Genomic DNA, 12,202 nt, shown 5'->3' on the forward strand with positions numbered 1-12,202 from the left:
TCTTTTTGTTTTGATCCTAGTTTCCTTTGCCTTGCAGAAGCTCTTTTGTCTGATGTAGTCCTACTTATTTATTTTTTCTTTTATTTCCCTTGTCTGAGAAGACATGGTATTCAAAAAGATCCTTTTAAGTTTGATGTCAGAGTGTACTACCTATATTTTCTTCCAGAAGTTTTATGGTTTCAAGTCTTACCTTCAAGTCTTTGATCCATTTTGAGTTTATTTTTGGGTATGGCAAGTGGTGGTAAGGTTTTCCCAATACCATTTACTGAAGAGACTATCTTTTCTCCATTGTATGTTCTTGGCACCTTTGTCGAAGATTAGCTGTGTAGCTGTGCGGTTTTATTTCAGCTTTCAGTTCTGATCCACTGATCTGTGTGCCCATTTTTGTACCAGTACCATGCTGTTTTGATTACTATGGCTTTGTAGTACATTTTGAAGTCAGGGATTGTGATGCCTCCCGCTTTATTCTTTTTTCTCAGGATTGCTTTAGCTACTCGGGGTCTTTGGTTGCCCCATATGAATTTTAGGATTCTTTGTTTTATTTCTGTGAAGAATGTTATTGGGATTCCGATTGGGATTGCATTGAATCGTTAGATTGCTTTGGATAGTATGGACATTTTAACTGTGTTTATTGTTCCAATCCATGTGTGTGGAATCTCATTCCATTTCTTTATGTCATCATCTATTTCTTTCCGTAATGTCTTATAGTTTTCATTGTATAAGTCCTTCACCTCCTTGGTTGAATTTATTCCTAGGTACTTTATTCTTTTTGTTGTGATTGTAAATGGGATTATATTCTTGAGTTCTCTTTCTGTAAGTTTGTTATTAGAGTATAGAAATGCAACTGATTTTTGTAAATTGATTTTGTACCCTGCTACTTTAGTGTAGTTGTTGATTATTTCTAATGGTTTTTCTATGGATTCTTTAGGGTTTTCTATGTATAAGATCATGTTGTCTGCAAACAGTGGGAGTTTCACTTCATTTCCTATTTGGATTCCTTTTATTCCCTTATCTTGCCTAATTGCTCTGGCCCAAACCTCCAGTACTGTGTTGAGTAAGAGTGGTGATAGTGGGCATCCTTGTCTTGTTCCTGTTCTCAGAGGGATGGCATTAAGTTTTTCCCCATTGAGTATGATGTTAGCTGTGGGTTTGTCTCACATGGACTTTATTAGTTTGAGATAATTTCCTTCTATCCCCATTTTGTTAAGAGTTTTTATCATAATCCACTGTTGGATCTTGTCAAATGCTTTTGCTATATCTATTGAGGTGATCATGTGGTTTTTATTCCCCATTTTGTTGATGTGGTGTATCACACTGATTAATTTGTGGATGTTGAACCATCTCTGTTTCCCTGGTATAAATCCCATTTGGTCATGATGTATGATCCTTTTAATGTATTGCTGTAGTTGGGTTGCCAATATTTTCTTGAGGATTTTTGCATGTATGTTCATCCACAACATTGGCCTGTAGTTTTCCTTTTTTGTGTTGTCCTTGTCAGGCTTTGGTATCAGAGTAATGTTGGCCTCATAGAATGTGTTAGGAATTTTGTCTTCCCTAAATTTTTAGAATAGGTTGAAAAGGATAGGTATTAAATCCTCTTGGAAAGTTTGGTAGAATTCTCCAGGGAAGCTGTGTGGTCCCGGACTTTTATTTTTTGGGATGTTGTTGATTACTGTTTCAATCTTTTTACTTGTGATTGGTCTATTCAGATTATCTATTTCTTCTTGATTCAGCTCTGGGAGGTTGTAAGAGTCTAGGAATTTATCCGTTTCTTCTAGATTGTCCATTTTGTTGGCATATAGCTTTTCGTATATTTTCTTGTAATCCTTTGTATTTCTGTGGTATCCATTGTAATTTCTCTTGTTTCATTTCTAATTTTATTTATCTGAGCTTTCTCCTTTTCTTTGTAAGTCTGGCTAGGTGTTTGTCAATTTTGTTCATCTTCTCAAAGAATCAGCTCTTTGTTTCACTGACCCTTTCTACTGCTTTTTTTGTTTCAATTGCATTTGTTTCTGCTCTGATTTTTATTATTTCTCTCCTTCTGCTGACTTTGGGCTTTGTTTCTTCTTTTTCTAACTCAGTTAGAAGTGTGTTAGAGATTGCTTATTTGGGATCTTTCTTGTTTGTTAAGATGGGCTTGTATTGCGATTAGTTTCCCTCTTAGTGCTACTTTTGCTGCATCCCATGTGAGTTAGTGTGGTGTGTTTTCACTTTCATTTGTCTCCAGATATTTTTTGATTTCTCCTTTGAGTTCTTCAATAATCCATTGGTTGTTCAATAACATGTTGTTTGGTCTCCACATCTTTGTCCCTTCCTCAGCTTTTTTCTTGTAATTAATTTCTAGCTTTATAGCATTGTGATTGGAAAAGATGCTTGTTATTATTTCAATCTTCTTACATTTATTGAGGCTTGCCTTGTTTCCAAACATATGGCCTATCCTCGAGAATGTTCCTTGTGCCCTTGAGAAGGATGTGTATTCTGCTGTTTTGGAATGGAGTGTTCTGTATACATCTATTAAGTCCAACTAGTCTAGCTTTTTATTTAACTCCGCTGTTTCCTTGTTGACTTTCTATCTGGATGATCTATCCATTGATGTGAGTGGAGTGTTGAGGCCCCCCACTCTTATTGTGTTAGTGTTAATATCTCCTTTTAGGTTTGTTAATAGTTGGTTTATGTACTTTGGTGCTACCGTGTTGGGTGCCTAGGTATTTATAAGTGTTATGTCTTCTCAGTGGAGTGTCCCTTTGATCATTATTTACTGCCCCTCTTTGTCTCTCTTTATCTGTCTTATCTTGAAGTCTACTTTGTCTGCTATAAGTATTGTGACACCTGCTTTCTTTTCTTTGCCCTTAGCTTGGAGTATTGTCTTCCATCCCTTCACTCTGAGCCTGTGTTTGTTGTTGGAGCTGAGATGTGTTTCCTGGGGGCAGCATATTGTTGGGTCTTGTTCTTTAATCCATCTCGCCACTCTGTGTGTTATTATTGGAGAATTCAATCCATTTACATTAGGGTGATTATTGATATATGAGGGCTCAATACTGCCATTTTATCACTCATTTTCCATTTCTGCATTTCCTTAGTTTCTCATCCTGTATATTTTGGCCTACCAATTGAGTTATGTAGGTTTTTATGCTGGGTTTCTTAGTTTTCTCCTTATTTATTATTTGTGCCTCTGTTCTGCTTTTTTGTTTACTGATTACCATGAGGTTTATATGCAAAATCTTGTAGATAAGATAGTCCATTTTCTAATGGCCTCTTATTTCCTTAGACTAAACCGATTCTGCTCCCCTCCTCTTCCCCTCGTATGTTGTTTTTGTTACATCTTATTCCATCTTGTGTTGTGAGTTTGTGATTAAAATGACAAGATTATCTTTGTTTTTGGTGTTTTCCGTTCCTTTATCTTTAATGTTATACTTGAGTATTTGCTAACCTGTTCTGATGTATAGCTACAATTTTCTGATTTTGTCTACCTATTTATCACCTTGCTCTGGCCTTTGTAACCCCTTTCTTCCTTTTTTTTTTCAGATATGAGGGCCTTCTTGAGAATTTCTTGTGTGTGTGGGGGGGGGGGGGGGTGTTTTGTGGCTTTGAACTCCCTTAGCTCTCTTTATCTGGGAAAGTTTTTATTTCTCCATCATATCTGAAGGATATTTTCACTGGATTGACTATTCTTGGCTGAAACTTTTTGTCCTTCAAAGATTTGAATATATCATTCCAGTCTCTCCTAGCCTCTAAGGTGTCTGTTGAGAAGTCCCTTGAAAGCCTGATAGGGATTTCTTTGTAAGTTTTTTCTTTTCTGCCTTGCTGCCCTTAGTATTTTTTCTTTGTCATTGACTTTTGCCAGTTCCAATACTATACGCCTTGCAGTAGGTCTTTTTACGTTGACATATTTAGGAGATCTGGTAGCCTATTTCACTTGGATTTCCATCTTCTTCTCCAGGCTTGGGAAGTTCTCTGCTATTATTTCTTTGAACACTCTTTCTGCTCCATTCTCCTTCTCTTCTCCCTGTGGAATACCTGTAATTCTTATGTTGCATTTCCTAATTGAGTTAGATATTTCTCAAAGACTTTCTTCATTTCTTTTCAGGCTTAGTTTTCTCTCCTCCTCTATCTGGAGCATTTCAATATGTCTGTCCTCAATTATGCTGATTTGTTCCTCGATGATGTCAGCTTTAGCATTCAGGGAATCCATATTTTGTTTTATCTCATCCATTGTGTCCTTCATGTGTAATATTTCTGATTGGTTCTTCTTTATAGTTTCAATCTCTTTTGTGAAGTAGCTTCTGAAGTTGTTGAATTGTTTCTCTACCTTCTCTTTTAACTTGAATTTTTTGATGATAGGTGTTTTGAATTCTCTGTCATTTAGGTTATATATTTCTGTGTCTTCAGGATTGATTCCTGGATACTTGTCATTTTCCTTCTGGTCTGGAGATTTAACATGATTTTTGATACTGCTAGAGGGTGTGGCTTTGTTCTTCCACATTGTGGTATTATTTGATTGCTGTTATCACCTGTCACCACTTGGTGGGGGTCAAGAACTGTGTATTCTGAGCCTTCTGAGTTCTGCCGGGATCCCAGGTGCTGGAGCAGGGTGCTGGGTGGGTAGGGGGAGGGGGGCTTTCTTTCTCCTGCACACTCTTGGGGCCTTCTCGCTCTGCCCTTGCTATCTGCTATCCTAGGGTGTTGGCTTGTTCAAGTACCCCCTGCCATAGCTAGTCACCTCGGTAGGGGGCTTTCCCCTAGGCTGCAAGGACCTCAGCGATCTATGATGTTCCCACTAGAGTGTGGCCCCTCCCCACTTTCCTCCCTCTTGGAGGCTGTGTGCAATCCCCAAATCGTAGTCTTTTGGGGAGGGAGTGAAGCTTTCTCTTACCCCATTCCACCTCCTCTAAGGGTGGCTCCAGCACCTCCACTTCCCAACATATGCCTGCATGGGTCTCTCAGACGTCTTTTGTGTTGTGTGGATGTCCTCTGTTGCAATATGAATGCCCTTTTGTTGTACCGTTGAGGGGAGAGTTCTCCAGGAGAGTTCACTCCATCATGATACTGACGTTAGTCCTTGAAACAGACCATATTTTAGCTGTTAGAGTCTATATTTCTAAGAATATATTTTTCCTTTCTCAACTAGTCTATCAAACTCAACTTTAATGTAGGGGAAAGTCATAATTTTTTTCTCCTGAAATCATTGCTCCATGAATGCTTACTGTTCATTATGTTAGTGCTTCTGTGAGTATATTTTTAAGACTCATGTTTTTGTCGTCTTTAAAAACAAAATGTAACTGCTGGCAAGAATTGTACAAAGTTTTGAAACGTTTGATTGTTGAACAGGAGTACTTTCTGCTCAAGGTCACTTAATGTAACAAATACTTGTTTCAAGTATTGTTCAGGTCTTTAGTATTTTAATGAAAGCCTTATAAATTCAGAATCACCCATGTATCAACACACTTCTTGAATAGACTTGAAATGAAGAGACTTGGTAAGTCCAATGTTTGATATGTGATCTACTTGTCCAGAATATTTAAGAACCAGTTTCGTAAGACTGTTGGTCCTGAGTCAAGAATTACCAATGTAACAGCGATTTTCATCTATTAAAACTTTTTTCCCCAGTGTTTTTTTTCATAATAGTTAAGCTATATCTTAGATGGATTTTAGAAGTATGATTTATTGGTATCTGCGACTTTTAAAAATTGTTGTTTTATGGGGCTGGCCCCATGGCCGAGTGGTTAATTTCTGCACACTCCACTTTGGTGGCCTGGGTTTGTGGGTTCAGGTCCTGGATGTGGACCTACTCCACTTGTTGGCCGTGCTTTGGAGGCATCCCACATACAAAAAATAGAGGAAGATTGGCAATGGATGTTAGCTCAGGATGAATCTTCCTCACACACACACACAAAATATTGTTTAAATGCAGTTGACACACTTAGAGCTTCTAAAGAGAATGTGTTTTTCCCTCTTGATACTGTTAATTTAATCCTAGGTAACTGAAAGGATAGGAATAGGGCAATTTTTGGTGGTTTCTAATATTTTCACATTCATCTTAAGAGTAAAATTAATCAATACTGATTAGACAGAAATTCTTAATTTTACTGTATAGGGAAGCGCATAATTTTACTGTATAGGGAAGCTTTCCTGACGTTCTAGAAAGTTGACCCTATTTTAGCTCCTATGGTCATTTGGAGGGGAGAGGGAGAAGAGTTTCTTTTTAGAGACTAGTTCACTACTCTCATTTTAAAGCCTATTTTGGCTCTGAAAGCCTACAACTTTGTAAGTAAGGAGTGGAGTTTATATGTGTGTAGTTTATCTTCCTGTCCCAGCTGAAGTCTGGTACTTACATTGTAGGTTAGGTTCTTGTTATTTTTATACACACACACACACACATACACAATTTACATATATATGTGTGTATATGTGTATATATTTATATGTATGTATATATATATATATGATTTGCCATACTAATGGTAAAACTAAATGTTTATTATGTGTCTGTATATATATATATAAAATTTACCATACTAATTATAAGGGGAGAAGTTATATAACAAAATGGGTGATGACAGAATTCTTAGCTAGTGTTGGAGTATTTCTCTTGGCATTCAGACTAGGCTCTGTCTTTGAGCTTGGATAAAGACAATGGGTGTAATAAAAATAAGCATTGCTTTCAAACTGAGAAAGTGAAACCAAGAAATCATCCGAGAATACTGCAGATTTAACTATGCAAAGAAATGCCCAGTGTTGTCATGGATATGTGATTTATATGTTCTTCCAGCACCGAAAAGAATAATTTTTGAGTTATGAGTAGAACAAAGGATTTTCTGTTTGGCTAAAACTAATTATCATCGTCCTAAAATATAATGGTAGTTTTTTGTTATAAGTACTTTCCCAAAATATCTGCCGAAGATGGTAACATAAAAAAAAATCCTAGCCTAAAAATAGTTACAAATGAAGTGAAGGCTGACATTAATTGTGAAGGAAAAAATAATGATTTAAACCAACCTTATTCTCTGGCGAGTGTTAGTTTATTTCTCTTATCCATTCTAATAAATATTTGATGCTCTTTCCAAGTCAAAGTGAAATACAGAGATAATAAGACACAATCTTTGCCCTGAATGAGCTTACTGTGTAGATAAATGATTAAGATAAACTCATAAATAATAGAAGGTAATATAATACAAGTTTACAGCTATTAGAGAAGAGCTTTAGAAGTTCCAAAAAAGGCTAGAAATTTTAGCTTCAGGTGTAAATGAAGGTATTCCAGAAAAGGTGGCTTTTGGGGCAGAATTCTGGGTAGTAAGAGGGGCATAATAAAGTCTCGGAAGCAAGGGAACTTCAGAGAATGTGAATATGACATAGTGTTTTTGAACAGGTAATAACTGATTTCTTGGGTGGAGTACAGGTAAGGTAGGTTTTTTTCCCTATTAAATTAATAAGATTAAAGTGATTTTATAGTAAAATATTCAATGCTGCTGATGGGAGTATAAACAGGTACAGCCTTTCTGGAGAGTGATTTTGTAGTATATGTCAAGAGCCTTTTTTCCCACCCCACCGTCCTACACACATCCGAAAAAGATCTATCTTTGACCTGGTAATCACACTTTTAGGAAATATGAGGGAATAATTTTTATAATCTTGAAGTGATAAAATGACTCAGAAGCTACAAGAGACTATTGATACATTTTATTACTTAAAACTTAAAAACCAATATTTGGCCCAGAGTACCCATAACAAAGAGAAAACCTATGCTGGGAAAAATATTTGTAATATGTCAGACAAACGGCTTATATCCTTAATATACAAAGGGCTCTTATGAATCACTAAGAAAAAATGAATACTCAAGTGAAAAAATGGGCAAAGGACCTGAACAAGTCACTCATATAAGAAATTTAGATATAGTGAAATATTTTCATATGTTCATTGAAAAACAGCAAATTAAAGCAGTGTTTCTTGTACCTGTCAAACAGTTCAATCCAATGTTGGAGGGGATATGGGGAAAGGGGCACATTAATATATTCCTGGTGGGAATGTGAATGGTATATTCTTTTTCAGAGGGCATTAAAAGTTTTGTTTGAAATAAATTTTAGACTTTTACAAAAAAGTTGCAAAAATAGTACACCATTTCCGTGGACCCTTCACCTAGCTCCCCCTAATGTTAACATCTTACATAACTATGTTGTAGCATAATTTTCAAAACTAAGAAATTAATATTTGTACAATACTATTAGCTGAGTTACAGACTCTATTCAAATTTCACCAGTGTTTCTACTAACATCTTTTTTCTGTTCCAGGATCCAATCCAGGATCCCACATTACATTTAGTTGTCATGTCTCCTTAGTCTCTTCTAATCCATGACAGTTCCTCAGTCTTTGACTTTTGTGACGCTGACAACTTTGAAGAATACTGGTTAGTTACTTTCTAGAATGTTCCTAATTTGGGTTTACCTAATGTTTTCTCGTGGTTAGATTGAGATTGTGCAATTTGGGCAAGAATACCACAGAAGTGATGTGCCCTCAGTGTGTCATGTCAGCGTACATGGATGTTCATGTGCCCTATTACTAGTGATGGTGACCTTCATCACCTGGTTAAGGTGGTGTCAACTGTGTTTTTCCATAGTAAAGTTACAGTTTTTCTTTTTGCAATTAATAAATATTAATACTTATACTTTATTATATTGTATTAATATGTATTTGGGGGAGATACTTTGAGACCATACATATATCCAGTTTCAACTTTAAACTTTCACTCACCACTGTTAGCATCCACTGATGGATTTTGCCTGCAGCAATGATTACTGTGGTGTTCTAATGGAGATTTTCTATTTCCTTTATTCCTTCCACATTTATTAATTAGAATTCTGTGAGGAAGATTCGTCCCTTCTCAATTATTTATTTTTCAACCAGTCATTTATTTGTGTTAGTATGGACTCATGGATATTTATTTTATTCTTTGGGATATAATTTAATACTACGGTTATTTATTTTGTTGCTCAAATTATTCCAGCTTTGACCATTGGGAACTCTTTTGGGTTGACCCCTGTGTCCCTTTGACATGTTCTCATCTTTTTTTTGTTGAAGTACTTCCTTACTGTCTGGCACTCGAAGGTACAAGGCTCAACTTAGATTTTTCCTGCCCTGGTTCTGGAATCGACTACTTCTCCAAAGAGCCCGGCTTCCTTTTATTGGAGAATGGTAATTGGAAACCCAACATCTGGGTGCTAGGTTTGATCATTCCTACTGGGGTGTCTCTGCTTCTAGACCTGGAGGGCAATTTCGATAGACTAATAGACCAGCTGAAATGCTCATATGCTTTTGACCCAGCAGTTGTGCTAAAAATATATCCTATAGAAGCACTGGCATAAATATATTGCTAAAGATGTTCATTGCTATGTTTCTAATGATGAGAAAATAAAAAATCCAAAATGTCCATTGATAGGGAAGATTGGTTAGGCTTAATTTTGATATGGTTGTACAATGGAAAACCATAGGACTGTTAAAAAGTCTTAGGTAGATCTGAGTGTTCTGGCATGGAAAGACATGTAAGAGAGTCATTTCTTTTTTAAAGTCACAAACCTGTGTAGATAGTATGATTCAACTTTTGCTTAAAAATTGTGTGTGTATTGGGGCTGGCCCCGTGGCCGAGTGGTTAAGTTCGCGCACTCCGCTGCAGGTGGCCCAGTGTTTCGTTAGTTCGAATCCTGGGCGCGGACATGGCACTGCTCATCAGACCACGCTGAGGCAGCGTCCCACATGCCACAACTAGAAGAACCCACAACGAAGAATACACAACTATGTACCGGGGGCTTTGGGGAGAAAAAGGAAAAAATAAAATCTTTAAAAAAAAAAAAAATTGTGTGTGTATATTAGAATATGCTTAGAAAAAAGTCCCTCAGGGTACCCACCAAATTATTAAAAGCTGTTATTTTCTAGAGGATTGAATAAAAAAATACTTTAACTTTGCATTGTATAATTTGTAATGTTTGAATTTTTTTAAACAGGTTTGTTGAGATGTCATGAATATTTTTAAAACACTTTTTGTTTTAGGTTACCTAACTTTTCCATGAAGCAACATTTTAGTCTATGATAGTCTGGAATTATCTCCATACTCTTGACACTATACATGATAGATTTTGGGTAGTTTTACTTAGGTTATAGCATTTCTTTAATATACTTTAACGTTTATGAATTCAGTGACCCACAGTCTTATGAACATTTAAGGCTCCTGGACCACTCATACTCACATGTGTTCTTTAGTGGAAAAGAAGATTCTGGTATAGCTTAGATTCCGAGCAGTATCTTCTAGTATTTGACTGGCTTAAATGAGTTTGGCTTTAAATGAGTCATTTTCTTGTTCCTTTATGATTTTTTTAATATCCATTTTTAAGTAAACAATTTTTATTTATGGAAATTTTGTAAGATATTAAATGAGCATAAAGAATACAAAAATATGTAAAAATACTAAAACATATAAAATTCACCTGTAATCCTACCACATGGCAATAACTAGCATTAATGTTTGGTGCATATGTTTTCTATGAATATGTACCCACTCAAATATATGTGTATATAGTGGAGTCATACATATTGTTTTGTGCCTGTGTTATTTCTTGATTTCAACATTTCTGACCTTTGAACTGTATTCTACTATGGCAGCTGTCATCCAGTACTTGCCAATATATGACATGTATGTTTATCTAAAACAAGACTTATGAAAGACCGTTGCTTAGGGAATTGTTTTGTAAGGGACTTACCAGAATTTCCTTTTAGATTTGAACACTAAGTGCTTATGACTTTGTTAGTATCTTCCACTTTTTTCTGAAACATTCTCTTTTAAACTTACTAAGATTGGTTCTTGAGACATTAAGTACAAAGGGAAGATTCATCATGCTTGAAACATTTCCAACAGACGCTATCACGAGTCTAGTATTGACTTGACTTCTGGAAGAATGTTTTCAAATATTGGTCAACAGACTAACTTATTTACAAGAGGGCAAGAAGTAAAAACATTAATGGTTTGTTTTTAAGTCTTTCTCAAAATATGAGGGTTGTCTGAAGTTGAACAACACTGCTTTGTGTTTGTATCGCTTTTTCCTTAATCATTTTCCTGTTAGCTGCATGGACGCTGTTTTGCTCCCTGGTATTCAGAGGGAAAAGCTTTCTCAGTGCTGCCTCATTCCCTAATTGAAAGATGATAAACTCGAGATGCTGTATTATCTCCTTTTTCATGCCACTAGGTGATTGCTGAGTAGAAACAAACCATATTATATGCTTCAGTCTGTTAAAAATTAGCTATGCTAAAGATTTCCAACTTCCTTTTATTACAAATACTTGCATATCTGTGAACGTGATGACTAAAATTTGCATTGTGATTTTAGCCAGATCATCCCTATTCCCGATTGTCTGTAAGTAGAACGTGCATGGTGATAATCTGCTTTAGTTCTTTTATATTAAATTATTACTTCAATTTATTTTAATAGAATGACTTCAAGAGGAGGGTGCTGTTTTGTAGGGGTGAGGCTAAGAGAGAGGTGAGTGCAGGGTCAGTTCTTCTGTGGCGTAGAAAAACTTAATTAGGCTAGGGTAGAAAATGTGATTTGGTTCCTGTTTATTTACTGGGCAGCCGTTGTTTGCTTTCTTTTTTTGTGATGAAAGAAATGTCCTGTAAGGTTATAGGCACTGAGAAAAATTCTTTCTTTCTTTTGTATTAAAGAACCTCTGAGAGTAGCTGCATTTTGCCCAGTTGATGGAGGGCTGTGAGTCTGGAAATGAGTAGGAGATTGAAACTGGGGCTGTCATCCAGCTGAGAGAATTCTCTGATACTTTTGATGATCTTCTACCTTCTCCCTCTGGAGTACCAAAGATCCAAGTGTGGACAAGCCTTTGCAAATATTTGCTGATGAAATTATTTTCCAAATTAAGCAAACTAGTGGATAGTTTTGTGTCCTCTTCCCACCTATAGGTCTTTAAATGATTTTGTAGAAGGTTGGTTTATCAGTTTGATGCGGGGTCGGTGAGCCGAGGAGTCGAAAGAAAGATTTCTTAGACTCTTAAGATCTGGCAGTAGTGCTCTTTTATTTAGAGAATAGTATAGAATAGCATGGGGACAGGACCCATGGGCAGTCAGAGCTTCTGCTGCCGCCGCTTCTGCTGCCCCTGCTTCTGCTGCCCCCGCTGGCATGGGGACAGGACCCATGGGCAGGCAGAGCTG

General features: G+C 36.5%; 1 protein-coding gene across 6 annotated transcripts in view; it reads left to right on the forward strand.

Annotated features, from left to right (window-relative positions):
* The window catches only part of ACSL4 (acyl-CoA synthetase long chain family member 4), an 89,710-nt gene that overhangs the window by 21,089 nt on the left and 56,419 nt on the right, over positions 1-12,202 (forward strand). The window lies entirely within an intron of this gene.

This window comes from Equus quagga, chromosome 10 (assembly GCF_021613505.1).
Source record: "Equus quagga isolate Etosha38 chromosome 10, UCLA_HA_Equagga_1.0, whole genome shotgun sequence".
In the NCBI taxonomy this organism is placed as follows: Eukaryota; Metazoa; Chordata; class Mammalia; order Perissodactyla; family Equidae; genus Equus; species Equus quagga.